This window comes from Arvicanthis niloticus, chromosome X (assembly GCF_011762505.2).
Source record: "Arvicanthis niloticus isolate mArvNil1 chromosome X, mArvNil1.pat.X, whole genome shotgun sequence".
NCBI lineage: Eukaryota > Metazoa > Chordata > Mammalia > Rodentia > Muridae > Arvicanthis > Arvicanthis niloticus.
The window spans coordinates 70,464,592-70,484,811 of NC_047679.1; positions in this window are offsets into that span (position 1 = coordinate 70,464,592).

Sequence of the window (20,220 nt, forward strand, 5' to 3'; positions counted from 1 at the left end):
TCTCTCCAGCAACTTGTTCCGTAGCTGTACTTTGATAAGCTACTATACTGGCTAGTTTTGTGTGTCAACTTGATACAAATCAAGAGAAAGGAACCTCCCTTAAGGAAATGCTTCCATGATATCCAGCTGTAAGAAATTTTCTGAGTTAGTAACCAAGGGTAGGAAGACCCATTGTTAATGGTACCGTCCCTGGGCTGGTAGCCCTGGGTTCTATAAGAAAGCAAGATGAGCAATCCACGGGAAACAAGCCAGTAAGCAGCACCCCTCCTTCACCTCTGCATTAGCTACTGCCTCCAATTTCCTGCCCTGCATGAGTTCCGGTCCTGACTTGCTTTGGTGATGAACAGCAATGTAGAAGTGCAAGCTGAATAAACTCTTTCATCCCAAACTTGCTTCTTGGTCATGATGTTTTTTTGCAGGAATACAAACCGTGATGAAGACAAATACCATGACAAAGGCAACTTATAAAAGAAAGAAGTTAGCGTTATATTTCAAAAGTTAAGAGCCTTTGATAGTAGAGTAATTATATGACAGCATAAATTGCTCATATCTTAAACCTCAAACAGAAAGCAGAGAAAGTATGGAGATTGTGGGAGTCTTTGGAATCTTCAAAGACCACCCAAAGTGACATACTTGCTCCAAAACAATGAAACTTCTGATTTATTCCCCAAAAGTTGCACTAATTTGGAACCAAGTTTTCAAACATATGAGCCTATGTGGGTCATTCTTATCCAAACTATTATATTAACTCTATAACCCTAATAGGCTCATGGCCATATCACAATGCAAAATTAATTCATCCAATATCAAACATCTGACATAGTCTTTCACAGTCACAACACTCTCTGTAATATATATATATATATATATATATATATATATATATATATATAATCTTACATATATATTTATTTCATATATATATCATATATATATATTTATTTCATATATATTTCAAATATGAAATGGTACAGAATATATATTACCATTCCAAAGGAGAAGAATTTTAATATAGTGAGGACAAAAACAAGTTGGAAGCCCAGCATGGCAAAATCAAGTTATATAGCTCTCTATATATAGACAGTGGACCTATACAGCTCTGTCCTTCCACCTTTACTGTGTGCAACGTAATTTTTTGTTTATTCTGATCTACACCCCGTGTCCACTTCACCTTGGCATATGTCTCATGCCTCTGGAATTTCCAACATCTTGGGATCTCCAATGAAATCTTGCCTTTATATTCACAGATTCACACAATAACATCTCAGAAACTTCCTGCATGGGACTCCTTTGTTACACTCTTTGCCTCAGTGGCTATCCATAATAACAGAATAGAAGTCCATGGCTTCTTTACTCATGCATCCTTTGTAATTCAAGAACCAGCATCAGGAGGAAAACACTGACAAGTCTGGGTATCAACTTTGGGTGAACTCTTTCCCTTTTAATTATACTTCCAGTTGTTTAAATTCTATCTTATTTCTTAGTTTAATTTGTTGTTACTGTTTCAAAACTTTCTTAGGCCCGTTTTCTTCACAATTCTGTAGCTTAGCTAGGTGAGGATTTATACTGATGGCACACCTTCCCTTTACACCATTGCATATCAATTATGCCTTATTTTTTCTACACAAATATTATCTGTGTTGTTCTTTTATTGCAAACTGTACATTTTGCATTTTTCTCTACCATTGACTGTTTTTATCATAGAAGTACAAAAGAGTGATTACTAATAATCCTATAACATAGTCAATTTAGACTTTCTTTAATTCTCTGTCAAAGAATTTCTCTTACTTCTAAACTTAGTCTCAGACAAATTTTTTCAAATGGAATAGAATGAAGCCACATTCTTTATTAAAATATCATAAAGACCACTAATATGGCTGGTAATATTGTTACCCTTTGAAATATCTTAATCTAGTCCTTCATTGTCTACATTAGTCCCAACAGTATCTTCCATACTCCTACTTAATGTGCCTGAAACTCTGCTTTAATGCCTTTTCTGGTTCCAAGCTTCCAAATTAACCAGATTCCTTCAAATAGCAATACGTTTAGGCTCATCAAAGCAGTAGCCTTCAAAGCTTCTTATTACCAAATTCTCTATTAGTTACATTTCTATTTTTGTGATATAACACAGTGCCAAGGTAGCTTCTTAAAAAAACATAAACTTATCATTGCAGAAGTTTCTAGTACATGATGGGAGGGTAAGACATGGTGGCAAAAACAGCTAAGAACTCTCATCTCAAACTACAAGCAAGAAGCAAAGAGAGAGAGAGAGATCTGGGTTTGAAAGAAGACTTTCTAAAACCTCAAACCCTGCACTCTGTGACCTATCTTCTTCAACATGGTCATACCTACTTATTCTTTCCAAGCTGTAACAAAAATAGAAACCATGTTTTGAAACATATGTGCCTTATTGAACCATTCATATTCAAATAATAATACTAGGTCTAGAGTTCCAAGCATAGTTTTCCTTGTATGTAATAGGCCTTGGATCTAATTAGATAGCTGTTGGTTACCCCTAAATTAAAATTTCCATTATTGAACCTTGGGGATACCTTTGAATTTTAGTGCTTCTTTTCTTTCATAGCTTCTCCAGAAAGATATGACAACAAAATGCTTTTCATTCTTGATAATGTGTATAGTATGGCAGCTACTTTTTACAAAGGAGGTTTCTAGGTCAATACCAGCTTGAATCCTCCAAACCCTTGTCTGAGGTATTGTAGAGTGAAAAATTATAAAGACCGTTTTATGAAATATATATAGGCTTTTCCTTTACCCTAGACCTGAACAAAAGAATGCAGGTTCCAGAAGGCAGAACTGAATGTAAGATTTCAGGCCCTAAAGACTCAGGGAATAGAACCCACCCATGGGTGGGGAAGGCCAAAAGCAGGAAGACACATTCTGACCACAAAAAAGATGCAAGTCATCTAGGTGGGGCTATGGATGGAGCAAGTGAGAAATAGTTAACTTGAAATAGTTGGTAATGACAGGGTAGGGCACAGTGACATGGTAAAAATACATTCTTGAGAAGAATGAGTGTGTAGAGTGATTTTCCCATGACTCTAAATCATTTGGGGTGGGTTCCTCTGAAATGTTCCACTATTTTTATGTTATGTATCCTTGACAATCCCTCACCCCCCTTCCTATTCCCCTGGTTTGTGGTTTATGCCTTTAAAAACCCTCCTCAGACTGACTGGCTTCCTCAAACTCTACTCCTGTGTGAGTGTGCAGTTTGACTGCTGGCTGCCAGCTGTCTTCCCTAATAAACCTCTGCTGATTGCATCCAGGTAAGGTGTCTTGGAGTTTGTGGGTGGCCGCGACTTCCCGAGACTTGAGTAAAGGTCTCCCGAGTTTGGGGGTCTTCAGTATATTCTTATTTTTAAGAAAAACAAATCACATTTTCAACTTAGCATTAAAAATAGTGATTCTGCACTCCAGCCAGTGAAGAAGATTAGTGCCCTTGTTTAGCCACCATCAAGAAAGCTTTCTCCTGCTGCATGTAGGAATAAATACAGAGATCCACAGCCATATAAGCAGTGTGTTATGGTACTTGGAACATTTAGCTATAAACAGGGTATCCATATCAAACCTTTCTTCTTGGGGTTTAGTGAACTCCACAGAAAAGAGGGCAGAAAGAGTGTAAGAGACAGAGAAATTGGAGGACACCATGCAAACAAGGCACTCTAAATCAACATCACAAAAGCACAGATGAAGGTAGAGAGACTGAATGAAAATGCAGAGCGCCTACATAGTTCTCTACTTGGTCCTTTGTTTATGTACTATGAATTCCAGGTTAGTATTTTTATATGATTCTTGTAGTGTAAAACAATTACATCTGATTCTTCTGCAGATTCTTCTCCTAGACTCTTTTTCTTTTGTTTGTTTTGTTCAACTTTAATGTGATAATTTTTAGTTTATTTGTATATTTTATTTTATTACTATACTTTAGAAGCTTACCTGTTTTCTAATAAGAGAGATAAAAGAAGTAGATCTGAATGAGAGGCAAAGTATTGAGAATCTGGGAGTGGTAGAGGGAGGGGGAAACCATAATTAGAATATAATATGTAAGAAAGAAATTTATTTTCAATCAACAGAAAAATATTTTAAAATTCTTTCATTTATGGTTTCTATTTTGTTTTGTTTTAATAACTATCTGGCCAGTAACAATTAGTACAATTTCTGACACAGAAGATATATTTAGGAACTAATAATAAGAGACTTAGAAAGAAATATTGTGTTGTCTGGAACTCCCTTAAAATCCCTACTTTTCACTTTCAATTAGTTGTTCCTACTTGGCTATTTCTTCCTTTCAATAATCTTATTGTACCAAACTGAACTTACAAACAGTATTGTCTTAGATTCTTACAATCTGCTTTTCTTTTTTACAACATTTAAATTAAGATTTTTTTCCAGGAAAACCTTCTGAATTTCTAATAAGGATGTCACAATATATATAAAAAGTATTCTAAGCATTCTCTCCTTTTATTTTTCTGGATCATCCTTATTTTCTTCCCAGTATTCTCTAGTATATAACATTGTGTGTAACAAAATCAGATAATTAATTTTCCTTAAATGTAATTAACTTTGAACCATATATGAATTAGTAATTTCTTCTTATATTTAACTGAATATTTCAACTGACCATTTTATTTCAGACATAACTTTTATAGATATGTCTCTCTATATTCTATTACTTTAAAAGTCAAGCATGGTTAACAACAGGCAGATATCATTACTTTATCTACCAGATAAAATAGCTGTAAATTGTAAATTTTATGTTAATGCTACCTTTGATATTTTAATTTTAAATAGTATTTAAAGTAAAAACACTTGCCTGCCGGTGGTGGTGCACGCCTTTAATCCCAGCACTTGGGAGGCAGAGGCAGGTGGATTTCTGAGTTCGAGGCCAGCCTGGTCTACAGAGTGAGTTCCAGAACAGCCAGGGCTACACGGAGAAACCCTGTCTTGAAAAACAAAAAACAAACAAACGAACAAAAAAAAACCCCACTTATTATAATACTCACTTGAACTTTTAAGTAAAAGTTTATTGCCTTGTTAGTAATTGGCCTAGGAAATTAATTATTCATTATTTATATACAACACAATATTAAAGTAATACATTTACAAAAAAAATCACACATAAATATTTTTCCACACAAACCTCAAACCGTTCATGATGTGAAAATGAGCATTTTCCAACATAGGAGCACTCAAGAGAAGTATTCACATTTCCAGGTGTTTATTTGTGGTAGATGTTTTTCTGACATTTATAAACAGCAATCATGGAGACTTGTTTCTGTAGAAAATAACAGAGAAATAAGCTCAAAAGCCTAAATTGCAGGTTTGTGTTAACCACCATTAACCCCAATTTACTCAATTTTGAAATTTCACTATTGATTCCAAATAAGAGTACACTCAACTGAACACAGCTATGGATATTTTCTCTAGGTGTTTGTCAAACTGTAAATGAAAAAATATATAAAAATGGTGAAAACAAGTGGGACAATTATTTTGTAAGTATAAATCTCATCCACAGGATGTTGTTTCAAAGGTTACTTTTCATCTTTTTGAAATGTTAACTCTGTTAAGTATTGGTATTTGTATGTGTGAAGTTTTATTGATTGTAGCATAAGTAAATGAGCAATTAATGAGATCTTTGTCAGATGTTTTTGTGTAACATATTCACTCACAAAATATATGTATATTGGCATACTTTAATGAATAGACTAAACAGTTATACCTATGTTAATATTTAAATTTTCATCATCAGGGACATCAAAGGTTTTTGAAAATGATTGAGTTAGACTTCTAATACAGTTATAATTTTCTCTCTTTTAGTAATTAACATATCTTGAAATCATTTCACCAAGTCTATTTAAAAACTATAATTCAGTAATGAAAGAGAAAACAAAATTAACAACCAGAAATGTGTCTAGTACTTTAATAACATGCATATCTGACAGCCTATGTTCCTTCAACCTGGATTTTTTTCATGTTTAAAACATATTTTCATTGTTCCTGCAGCCACTCTTAGCAGCATTGCACATTCAGTGTGAAAAGACATTCCAAGTACTTTTCAAAATGTTCTTCATGTTTTCTATATGTGATCTGTAGAATACAGATATTTCTGTTTAATCTCAACATAACCTCTTTTATTCAACTTAATCTGTCTTATTTCCAGAAGTAAAATATTTCATGTATTATTGACATACATAACTAATATAAATTATTATTCTGTCAACAGTATTAGTAATTTTAAAATCAAATTGAACATAATACCTAGCTGTAGATGTTTCTAAGGTACTAACATATCAAGTAATTACTGTCAACTTAATATTCTTTGATGATTAGACTATCTTATCTCTTGTTATAGACATTATTCTAATTTTCCTAATATAAATCGCTTTTTAAATAAAAATCTCATAGAATATGTTTTATTACTGCATTTTATGAATCAATTACATAAATGAAACATAAATGCTTAGACATGATGCTGAACCCATAAATGCAGTTTTCATTAATCTTTTTCTAACAGTGATTTATATTCCTATATAAATAAATTTTTAAAACTACAATCTAACTATACAAGTTGTTTAAACAAATCAATGAACCTAACATAGAATTACACCATCTAATATGTGTATTTTTAAAGAAATTATTTCAATTTGAAAAAAAAAAACATATGCTCCACTCTTCTGAATTTTATGTTTCAGTAAGTATAAAATTAAGATTATAAAAATCTCAATATTTTTCTTTGGAAAAGAACAATCTTGTCAAATTTCCTGTTGTTAACAACAGAAGTTTGGAGTTGTTTGAAAGGTAAATAACCATTTTTAATACCTGTTTCCAATTAAGAGTTTTGAGTCTAATTTACATTATATTTATTATCTATCAAAGCAGCCTCATCATAAAACCTGTAAGGTACCCCCAATTAAATGTTGTCCTTATAAGAGTTGCCTTGGACATGGAGTATGTTCACAGCAGTAAAACCCTAACTAAGACAAATTCCACCAACAGTTTCTCCTCCCTCCACTTCTCATAAACCCCCAACCTCCTCTCTCCCACTGATCTACTCTCCCTCCATTTCACTTTCAGTAAAAAGCAGGTCTCCAAGAGACAACAACAAGACAAAGAAAAATGCAATAAGATAAAGCAAGAGCTTTCATATCAGGTCTAGACAAAGCAACCAAAAAGAAGGAAAAGAGTCTCAAGAGCAAGAAAAAGAGTCAGTGTTACACTGACTCCCTCTGTTATCTATTAGGATTCTCATAAAAACAGCAAGCTAGCATCCATAACATATATACAGAAGGCCTGGTACAGAGCCATGCAAGTCCCATGCTTGCTGCTTCATACTCTGTAAGTTTTGCTTCACTATCTGTGAGCTCATTTAAGGCCTCCTTAGTTGATTTGGTAAGCCATTTTCTCCTAGTATACTTTAACCTCCTGAATCTGATGGGAGGAAAGAAATTTTTCAGGATAAACTGTTTTATAGAAAACATTGTTTGTATTTGGTTTCAGTCCTTTAATAAAGTAAAATACTTTGTTATGGGAGGCAGTTGATTTTATCTTTAGTGTAAAATTAGTTTCCAACAAGGAAGCATTTAATATTCTTACTAGAAAAGAAATAAAATAAAAATTAGAATTTTTTTATACTTAACAAAGAACTAATAAAAAACTTTCTAGAAAATAAAATCATGAGGATATCAACTTTGTGCCTCTAAATAGGGAAAATACCAGTTTTTTTTTTTAAATACCTTATAAGGACAGCTGTAAGAAAGTTTAAAAATGTTCTCTATTGAAAGAATATATGTAAAATTTCTCAGCAATGTTTAGGAAAATTACATATAAACACAAATACATTATATATATATATACATACATATAATACACACACACACACACACACACACACATATATATATATATATATATATATATATATATATATATATATATATGATTTGTAACATTGGATTACAGACAGTGGCCTGACCACTTATACACTATTCTGATGGAAATTATTAAGAATCCAATAGTCATTTGGTCCAAGAAACTGGATGTCAAAGATGCTCTGAAGGAAGTAGACTCTAACACCAGTGACAGAATGAATTTAACAGTGAAAGTTAGGCTACATTGTTTGAAAATGTCTCTTTTATTCAAATATTAATTGTACTCCGTACTGACAAAGAGCAAATGCTGGCAAGATCTTGGTATTATTATTCCTATAGCCCTTAAAAACCTTCATATTTTGCAAATATTTGTCCTTCTTCATTAGCCTTGAGACAATATAAACTTGTGCCTGATGGGCTGAAATTAAGTTCTGATGGCCAATAACAGGGCAGAAAGTTGATGGCAAAACATGGGAGAGGGAAAAAGAGGGGGGAGACAGGTACAGGGAGAGAGAAAGGGAGAGGCAGAGGGAGATGAAGAGTGAGAAAGAGAGAGAGAGAGAGAGAGAGAGAGAGAGAGAGAGAGAGAGAGAGAGAGACTTAGAGAAGAAATGAGACACAGCAGATTCACCAGTGGACATTGAGGTGAATACCTGGACCAGTGCAGCAGAGACATAGAACTAGCTACTTGGCAGGATGTATTGCCAGGATTACTTGGATTAAGCTGGATAGCTGCCTAGGAGACTGCCTATTTAATAGCCCTAAGCTTTAAAATATTAAAAAGTCTCTATGTTATTATTTTTATCACTGTCAGTCCAAGAAAGTCCTGCTATATTTATCTCACCAATGAGGTGCAGAAAGCCAGGCATAGATGCTGTGGAAGTGTCAGAAAAATGGAAGGTTTTCTAAAAATCTTGTGTTGCATTATGTTATAGCTACTCTATGAATGGAGGTCAGTCTTGGCAGGAAACATAACTCCTTTAAGCCTTTGCCTGCAGGACATAGACTCCCACAGCTCAGCAAAGCCTACTGTGGGGCACTTGAGCAAGAGACTGTGAGTGGCTTCAGCTGGCAGGAGCATCCAGCTTGACATTGAGCTAAGGTGTATATACCTGCCACCATTTTCATGTGCTAGCCTGAGCCACCCTTTCCATAACACAGAAATAGCATCTTCCAGGAGCAACAATATTACTAAGAAGACATCAGAACCAGTAAAGTATGCTTGGAACTAGCAGTCGTTAGAAAAAAGAGTTAGAGAAATTTCAGAGATAAATATAAAGTTGGAAAGCATGAAATAGAGAAATAAATAGAAGTGTTTTCAAATGTGCTTAGGTACTAAAGAACAAAAGGAAACTGAATAGTGACAGTCTTAAAATAAAATAATAAGTGTGAAAATAATAAACTGAAGAAAAAAATTGTATCATAAAGTTGCATAGACAATAAAAAAGAAAAAGAAATAATATGGACTATCTTGCAAAGAAATGTTAGGTTTGAACATAATAAAATAAAGTCTCTAGTAGAAGAATAGAGATTATATATATATATATATATATATATATATATATATATATTTGCATATATATTCATTTTCTTTCTTTCTTCTGTATATATAACATATATAATGTAATATATATATATATATATATATATATATATACAGAAGAAAGAAAGAAAATGCATATAAAGGCTCATAGAAAGAAATATTAAGGTTGGAATTAAATGAACTTTACAAAAATACGTGACTAAGCAATATTAAAAGCAAAATATTTTCACGTTAAAAAATGTAAAACACTATCAAAGGTATAATTTGATCATGTATAGTTTAGTTTTATTTGTTGTATTTATTACAATATATGCAGGATGACATATTGTAATAAATGCAATTAATTGGAATATGCTCATTAATCATCACAATTTTCTATGTCCTCAGTAAAAAAGATGAAAATAAATAGACTTTGCAAGATAGAGGACTAAGAGATGGAAAGCTAAATTACATGTGGTAGGTACAAAAGAAAAAAAAGTACAGGAATTATAATTCAGCAACATGGCTACTCTAGTAATGGATAATATCCAAAGATATAGTCTGGTCAGAATGCAAACATCCCCTGGCTTACAGTATAATATTACTGGAATACAGATACATCATTAGTATATACTACCTTTGATACCTAACAATGGAGGTAAATTTAGTTTTTAGAAGGAAGTAGCCATATGTGAAAGTAGCATCCAATTGAGTGGCAGACAATGTGATGAATAACAGAAAAATTTGACAGAATGAGTAAGAGATATGGTACAACCAACTCTCAAGAGAATGCACAGGAAGGAGAGTGTACTTAAGACCAGTGCATGGAGAGAGAGTGAGGTGGCTGACAGTTAAGTTGATTTCAGGCAATATAGTAGAGTTCAATTCAGTGCAGTTTGGTACAATTCAGTTGAATAGAGTTGAGTTCTATTTAGCTCTTGAAGTCTCAATCAGTTCTGTTCAGTTTGTGCATTCAGGGCAGTCAATACAGTTCAGTTTGTAAAATTGAGAGGCAGTTTTTCCAAGCAGAACAATTCAATAAGAAGGCAAGAGAAGGCAGATTGAATCAATCAAGTTAGAAAGGATTTTAAGCTAGAATAGCTGAGTTGAACCAGCCAGCCAGAGTTAAGAAAGAGTTAGAAACTGTAAGCTTATTCAGCAGTAAGCCTACAAGATAATAATCATATCTGGTGAATGAAAGTTAGCTTTATAGAAAACGTCTCTTCTCAATATAAAATTTTAAATAAATAAATTGATGGCAACTGCAACTTAGAGTTCTTTGACTGCAATATGTCTGCCAGTTCTTTCGGCTAAGAACCCACCAGCACAGAGCTACAACATATGCATTTAAAAACTTAGGAAATCAAAAAAAAAAAAAAAGGCAGAGCTTTGCTTCTATAGCATGAGATAACACAATTCAATTCAATCAGAACTTAGACATTATTTTTATTTCTTTACTTAATTTTTGTTTGAATGTGTTTTTTTTTTGTTTTTCTTTAATAGAGGCAATAAATAACTCAGTATTAAAGTTTCCTTTATTGGAAATGTTTTTGTTGACATTGTTGATGCTGATGTTGATGTTGTTGTTGTTTCCTAATAGTCGGACTTATTCATGAATGGAGACTTCATGAAAGAAAAAAATTAGGGTAATCTAAACTTCCAGTACAAAACAAAATACAATCAACACAAAATACCAAGCTAAAATTTTTGTTTAAATTTTCAAAGCTATTAGTCATTCCTTATATGGATAATATCTTACTAGCTAATTCAGTTTCAGATATATTAGAAAAAAGTTTGATGTATCAAAAAGAAATTTTCTTGTTGTGGATTATAAGTGGCTTCTGAAAAACTACAAATAGAAAATCTTAATAATTATATATGATATAAAAAAGTTTATAGAAAATCTATTGCTGAATTAAGTCATTTTTTTACATACTTTAAGGATGTGTTAATATCAAAAAGGAAGTTGATAAATATGTTCTGTTAGGGAAGAGGGTATATTCTTGTTTCCCCAGGGAGCAAAAATTTGTGGATTCCTTCAAAGCTAATTAAAATTAAATTTGACCAAAAATACCCGTTAAAAATCTTGGTTTCAGACATGGAGTTACAAGAAAACATGTGACACAAGTCAATTCTTTTGCATAGGAACAACTCAGGAGACATAAATGACTGCAGAAGCCAGTAAATCATGTTAGCTACCTAGTCCTCTTGACTTAGTACTGCATTCCATGAGTTTATACCACATGGATGTGGAATCAATACATTTTGGTTGTGTAGTACAAAAATACTTATAAACATTAATCGATGGCTTTTATCTGTAAAAATATACACCAGAGAATCACCATTAACTAATTTGTGCATACTATGCATTCCATACATGTATTAATGCAGAAATATACCTCCAATATTATCTTTAAAAGTTTCTGTGTTTTCATAGTAAAAGAACCAAACACAAATGAAGACAAAGTATGTAGCACAGGTGATTCAGCCTCACAAACTGCCTCAGTTGCTATTTCCCCAATGATTGTGTTTAAGACAACTTCATAGCAGCTGGTGTCAGATGGTCCAAACTCATAGACTGCTTCAGCCAGGACTTCAGTTAAGACCTACACTGTCCTATCACACAGAGCTTGGATTACAAATTAAACAACAAGTACTCCAGGACTTGAATAATATCCAAATTTTCTTAGGTTCCCCAAAAGATGACTTTATCCCAGACAGAGAGTAGAAGTCAGCTTGAAGAACATAACACCTTCATTCCAAGAGATAGGGTTTTTTTTGGTTATTCAATGGGCTATAGAAAAAATACCAAGATTCTGCCAGCTTTTAGTTATATACTGGTACAGAATTATCAACTGACTATACTGAGACATACCTTAGTATATTGTACTCCAACAAATGAGAGTAAGTGGGTAAACAATAGCAGCTTCTTTCTCCAATGTTCTTCCTATAGGTTGTCACCAAAAGTGTTTCCCACATTTAAGGTTGGTCTCCCTGATTCACATGATCTAATCAAAAAAAAAAAAAATTTCTCACTGGTACCCAGAAGCTTGGGTTTTATTGAATTATAGATGTAGTCAATTTGACAACCAAGAATAGCTATTGTAGTAGTCTTCCTCAACATACACTGCTTTTCAGAAATATATGGTAAACAAATAAAATTATAGATTGTTGGGGGGTGACTTTTAGCAGAAAGCAGCTATCAGCTTTGCAGCCATCTTGAGCCATATACCCTGACATAAGACTTGGATTACAATAGCCTACAACAGCTGAGCACACTCTGATAACATCTTGCTTTAGATACTCAGGACTTTCCTTGGATATGTGAGATTAAAGGTGTGTGAGATTAAAGGTGTGTGACTTAAGAGTGTGACCTAGAGGTCAGATTTAGAGACAAGACCTAAGGGCATGATTAAAGGTGTAACTTAGAGGCATGACTTAGAAGTGAGACATATAAAAGGCAGAGGCAGACGGCAGAGAGATACTCTTTAGGGAGACTCTTTAGAGAGTACAGCTAGACTTGGGACTTGGACCAGGAAGAGAGACTGAAGAATAAATGGGATTGAATCACCCTCTGTCTGGTCTCCATTCTTCCAGTGCATCCTCACTCTCTCTCTTGCTGAACCCCGACCTACGGACCAGAGCGGCAGCTTGGGCCGGGATAGAGTGGCCACCAAACTCGGGGTAGCCCAGGCCTCAACATTTTGCTTGGGCCTCGACAACAGATATATTAACCACAGATATTCTACATTAATTGGACTGGAATGTTTTATGTCTATGAGGATTTTCTAAAAGTACTTAAGTATCTACTGTGCATCCATAGGAATGTGGTATTATATTTCTGACAAAATATATTAATAAGGTATTTTTCTTCAATTTAGTGTACATTTTCAAAAACCATAAATGGATCTTAAAAACAAAAAAGAACTGTCACTGGACTTGCTTTCCTGTGTGTGTGTGTGTGTGTGTGTGTGTGTAGTGCTTACTCAAAACTTTTTAGTTTTGTAAGAAATGGAGTTCATAATTAGTCCCATGTATATCATTATAACTGTATAATGTCTTTGTGCAACTTTTAGAGAAAGTCAAGAAAGTCTCTAAGCCTTAAGTATTTTCAGCCTGTCTGCATTGCAAGTATCAGTCTTAATGTGTATGACTTCACTAGGAATCTGATACCAGAATATTAATTTTACAACAGATTCCATCTTCAATTTTACTTGTATCTCAGGTTAACACTTGAAGTTTTATCTAGAGCAATAAGATAACTAATAGAGATCCAGTGGACTCTGAGATTCCATTTTATACCTATCAGAATGGCCAAATTCAAAAACTCAAGGGAAAGTACATGCTGCTTGATATATGATGCAAGGGAAACGCTCCTCTCTTTATGGTGGGAATACAAAATTGAACAACCACATTAGAAATCATTTGCTCAATTTTCCAAAAATCTGAGAGTTGTCCTACTTCAAAATTACTACTTCTGGTCATATGCCCAAAAGATGTTCTACCATATCACAAAGACACTTACTCAACTATGTTCATAGCAGCAGTCATTGTTATAACCAGGAACTGGAATCAACATAGATGTTTTTCTAATGAAGAATGGATAAAAATTTCTGGAACATTTACACAATTACTCAGCTATTAAAAGCCAGGAAAACATGAAATTTTCACATAAGTGGATGGAACTAGAAAACATCATCCTTATTGAGGTAATACAGTCCTACAAACACACACATGGTATGTACTCATTTATAGGTGGATATTAGTTCTAAAGTGTAGGATAACCATGCAACAGTCCACATACAGTCACATAAATAACAAGGAAGTCCAAGGAGGAAAAGCTTAAAATTCACTGAGAAAGGAAATAGCAAAGACATTAAAAGTAGATGGAGAGAGGGAACTGGGTGGGGGAGGGCCTGAAGAGAGGTGCAGAAGAGATCAAGTGTGGGGAGGAAGGAGAATGAGAATATGTAAAGAGGGAACTGGAACTAGTGAACACAGCATCTCTATCTTTGGGATGAACTAGAATCCTGGGACAATGCAAACTCCCAGTAATCTATGAGCATGAGCCTAGCTAAGACTTATAGCAATGTGAGATATAAAACCTGAACAGGTTATCTTCTGTAACAAGAATAGAGTTCCAATGGAGAGACTGGCACCAACCCCACCAGAAAACTTTAACCTACATTTTTTTCCTGTCTACACTATGTGCAGTAGAAACAACAGAGCAGAATTTGAGAAAAAGCCAAGCAATAACTGGCCCAGCTTGTGATTCATGTCATGAATTTTAGCCCACCCCTGACACTATTAATGATATTCTGCTATTCTTACTGGCAGATGCCTAGCATAACTGTCATTTGTGGGAATTCACTTAGCAATCATGAAAACAAATGCAGAAGCCCACAGTCAAACCTTAGGCAGAGTTTGGAGAATTCTATGGAAGAGGGAATGGGAAGATTTAAGGAGCCAATGAGGTCATGAATACCCCAGAAAATATGCAAAATCAACTAATCTTGGCTCATAGGGGCCGATAGACACTGAACCGTAAAACAGAGAGCATGCATGGGATAGACCCAGGCCCTTGGCACATATGGAACAGTTATGAAGCTTAGTCTTCATGTGGGATTCCTAATAGTAGCAGTAGAGTATACATATGTTTCTTGCCTTTGAATTTTTCCTGTAACTTGGCTGCCTTGTCTAGCCTCAATAGGAGAAGATGCACCTAGTCCTTCAGCAACTTAATCTGTCAAGGTAGGTTGATACCCATGGGAGGCCTCTCCTATTCTGAGGAGAAAGGGAGGACGAGAGAATGTGGGGTGGAAAGGAAAGAATGAGGGACTGGAAGAAGAGTAGAGAAGGGAAGCTGTAATCTAGATGTAAAGTAAATAAATTAAAATTTAAAAATTATTTAATTGTGAAACTGCAGATTATAGTCAACTAAATATGTAAATTGAGATTTAATCATTTATTATTCATTTACTACAGTTTTAATAGGTAAAATAAGGACTTTAGAAATGACATATTTTATTACAATAGTGTAACTCAGATTATATAATTCTTGTCAAAATTACAAATTGCAATAAAAACTGCCTCAAACTGGGAATTATAATATGGTAAAGTTAATAGTTTCTTAAAACAACATTAAATTATTGAAGATACCAATCTTATTTGAAAGAGTTATATTGAGAAATGACATCATCCACTCAATTTTGATGATATGTATTTAATAGTAAGTGAAAGTATCCTGGGAGTAAAAGTTTTGAACTCTGCTTGAAAACAGAAAATTAATGTTTTTAATTTTGTTGTATTTAAGGCCTTTTTCAAATCTTAGTTTCAAAGCTCTGTAAGCCTAAAGGCTTAAAAATTAATTCAAAATGCTCACTAGGTAGATTTGCAACCTTTCACAAGTCATATTAATGCATCTATGTGATGAGCAGCAACAGGGTATTTTCTAAACTATTGATTTGCTTTATCTCCTAAATGGTTTCTGTTTTGACTCACTGAGCTATACTGTAAATGGTTTTCATATTAGTTGAGCTTCCTCATAACTTAAGCCATGGAGGTGCTCAATACCAGTGCTGTTTCTACTGAATTATTTTTCTTAATGAATACTTAGGAATAAAGTAGCAATCAGCAACTGTAAAAACTCAAAACTTCAAACTACTCCATTGCCTTGCACTCTGTTGTATTGGAAATGTTCCATTTCCTGCATAAAGTATCTTATATATTTATAAACAATAATACTAAATTTTAGAATCAAAGCCTACCATATTTTAGTTCAGTAAGTAAAGAAGAGCAAATTTAGCCTTAAATAGTATGTTATTTTAAGAAAAGTGTCAGTGAAACCTGTAGTGCCAGGGAAATGTTATTGATTTCCCAAAACATAGATAAGAACCAATCTGATGTAACTCAGAGCAGGGTATTTATTCTATCCAACCTAGCTCTCCATCCCAATGCATCACTGTCACGGAGGATGGTATGGGTGGTGGTTGAGCCCTGAATGTCTATTGGGGCAAGGCTTTATAGTAAGCAGCAAGCAGGGAGTATGTGTGCAAGCATCTAATTGAAAAGGCACTGTGGCCTTTAACATAATTGGCAGGTGCTGCGAGTCATATCCTAAACTTAATTTCTGCTCCCGTCTGCATTGGTGGTCATTAGGCCAGAGGTGGGCTTGTAACCTTGGGTACAGTTTTGTTGAGGGAATAACCTGGAGACACTGGTCTTGTTAGGAGTGTAACCTTGCAACTGGAGCTAGGCCCAGGTTTTGTTGGTAGCCAACTTGGAAACCAATGCTTGGTACCAGCCTGTTAGTTCACCTGAGTTTAAAATTAGCTCAGGTTCTCTAAAAGATTTGGAATCTCAAGAGAAAGACATTCCTGTTGCTCAACAAGCTGGCAGATATAAGTATGGCATTTACATAATTCATACATGTTAATGACAGTAAACAAGGACTTATATCATCTAAATATCTTGAGGACATATGATTTTAATTTTTCTTCCTAATTTTCACAAAGGTATATCAAATGGTATCATACTTGGTAAAAATATGCTTTAATTTGTGAAACATATTTAATTTGTGGAATTGTCAATACCACAAAATTTTTGTTCTGAATGTAAAATTTAAAGCACTGCATTCCATAACATTAAAATTTTATTTGTCTTCATTTACAAAAGAATTGTTACACTGTAAATACATGGTTATTAATTCTGGAATATAGTTAACATAAAATATCTTATAATCTGGATAAAATATATTAAGGTAAAAAACATAAATTCTCAGCCTGAAAATTAAGACTTTTTTAAAAGTTAGAATGGCTTTGTTTCTTAGGGTTATGAATTATGAGAAAATGAAAGTTGTTTAATGTATATTTGCATCATAAATATGTGAAGCAAAGAGTCCTTTTACATTGAAAGTAAACAAATTTAAGTAGAGTGTCTTTCTTAGATCCTACTCAACAAAGAAATTTGTCATAAAAAACAACTCACAAACATATGGTATCACGCTCTAATACCAAAAAGTAAAATAAACAGGCTTTAAATGAGCAAAAAAATTTAAACTTATTGCTTAAAGAAAAATATTTTATAACTGTTAAATTATCCATTAAATATATTAAAGTATCCATTAAACATATGATATACATATATATATATATATATATATATGTATATATATATATATATAAAATTTTTTTTCCAGAAAAGCCTATTTATTAAAGTTCTACACATTTTAGTTTTTGGCATTTATTTTCAAAAAGAAAAATATATTGCCATATTAAGTTGCAGATAATTTTTATTTTTAACATTAATTCCTTAATGTAATATAATAATCAGTTAATTAATTATATTACCTTTCATTTCTTGTTATAGTAAGAACATTGAAGTTGAGAGGGTTCAAGATGGTACTATGAACTATAAGCATAAGTTTGAACATAAGATCTCTACAACTAAGCTTAAGAGTTATGAATACAATACACATATGTAGTAGGTATTATAATTTTTCCCCATTAATTTATTTACTTATTTACTTTACATCTTGATCACTGCCTAACTTCCACCAGGTCTCTCTCTTTATCTGCATTCCTCTTCTCCTCTGAGAGGGTGGAGAGTCCCATGGTTATCCCCCAACGCTGGCACATCAAGCATTTGAAGTGCTAGGTCCATTCTTTACCACTCTGGCCAGAAGAGGCAGACTCATTAGGGTACTGATATCTACAGGCAAGCAAAAGCTTTATGGACAGCACCCACTCCAGTTGTTGAAGTATCTACATGAAGACCAAGCACTGGAGCCTAGGTCCACCCCATATATGCTCTTTGGTTTGTGGTTCAATCTCTGATAGGCCCCAAGGGGGGCTAACAATAGTTGACTCTGTAGGTCTTTTCATGGAGTTCCTATTCTATCTGGGGTCCTCAATCCTTCCACCAAATCATCCAGATGACTCCCTCAAGTGTCATCCAATATTTAGCTATGGGTCTCTGCCAATGGGCTGCAGTGATCTGTTGCTTTGAGTCTCTCAGAGGACAATTATCCCAGGCTCCTGTCTGTACAGATAACAGAGTATCATTAATAATGTCAGAGATTAGGGTTTGCCTATGGAATGTATCTCAAGTTGGGACAGTTATTGGTTGTTCATTCCTTCAGACTCTGCTCCAATTTTGTTCCTGCATTTCTTATAGAGGAAAGAATGTCGGTGGCATATTCTCTGGCTGGGGTGTTCTTATCCCTCTCCTGGCTGTCCTGCCTAGATATAGGAGGAGGCCTCTTGATTTTCCACACTTCAGTACTAGGAGTCTTAGCAAATGTCACCATCATAGACTCCTGAGAAATTCTCATATCCCTTGTTTCTGGAACATTCTAGAAATATCCCCAACAATGAAGAAGTATTACACTGTTTCCATTGTTGGTGAGATTGTAAAATAGTATAACCACTCTGGAAATCAATCTGACAATTCCTCAAAAAATTGGATATAGTAGTACCTGAGGACCCAGCTGTACCACTCCTGGGCATATACCCAAAACATGATCAAACATATAACAAGGACACATGTTACACTATGTTCATAGAAGCCTTATATATAATTGCCTGAAGCTGGAAAGAACCTAGTTGTCCTTCAAGAAAGGAACAGATACAGAAAATATAATACATTTACACAATGGAGTACTACACAGCTATTAAAAATAATGACTTAATAAAATTCTTAGGCAAATGGATGGAACTAGAAAATATCATCCTGAGTGTGATAGCCCAGTCACAATGGAACACACATGGTATAAACTCACTGATAAGTGGATATTAGCCCAAAAGCTTTGGATACTCAAGATACAATTCACAGAACATATAAAGCTCAAGAGGAAGCAAGACCAAAATCTGGATGTTTCAGTTTTCCTTAGAGGGGGGAACAGAATACTCATGGGAGGTAGAGGATGGGAGGGACTTGGGAGGAAGAATAGTGGGGGAAGTATAAAAGGGGGGCAAGATCAGGTATGAGAGAATACTGGGATGATATACTGTTGGTGGCCGACTTTTAGCAGAAAGCAGCTATCAGCTTTGCAGCCATCTTGAGCCATATACCCTGACATGAGACTTGGATTACAATAGCCTACAACAACTGAGCACACTCTGATAATCTTGGTTTAGATACCTTGGGTGTGTGAGATTAAAGGTGTGTGAGATTAAAGGTGTGTAACTTAAGAGTATGACTTAGAAGTGTAGAGATCAGAGTTAGAGACAAGACCTAAGGGCATGATTATAGGTGTGACTTAGAGGCATGGCTTAGAAGTGAGACATATAAAAGGCAGAGACAGAACAGATCAGAATCAGACAGAGAAGACACTTTTAGGAGACACTTACAGGAAGAGAGACTGAAGAATAAACGGGATTGAAACACACTCTGTCTGGTCTCCATTCTTTGAGTCCGTTCTCCGTGAGTGATCTCTCTCTTGCTGAACCCCGACCCGCGGACTGGAGTGGCAGCTTGGGCAGGGATACAGTGGCCACCAAATGCGGGGCAGCCTGGGCCTCAGCATTTTGCTCAAGCCGAGACATTTTTGGCCACCCAAACGTGGGGCTAGTGCGGTTCCCAACAATATATAGAGGGTCAGGAATTTGAATAGAGGTGTGTTGCAATGAGGGATTGGGAACTACGGGTAGCTACAAGCAAGTCTCAGATGTCAGGAAAGCAAGAGGCTCCCAGGACCCAACAGGGATAAGATTAGTTGAAATGCCCACGAAAGGGGAGGGAGAACCTTTAGAGACCAAATCCTTAGGTTAGGTAAGAAGACCTGTTGGGAGATGCTGCTATCCACTTATCTTC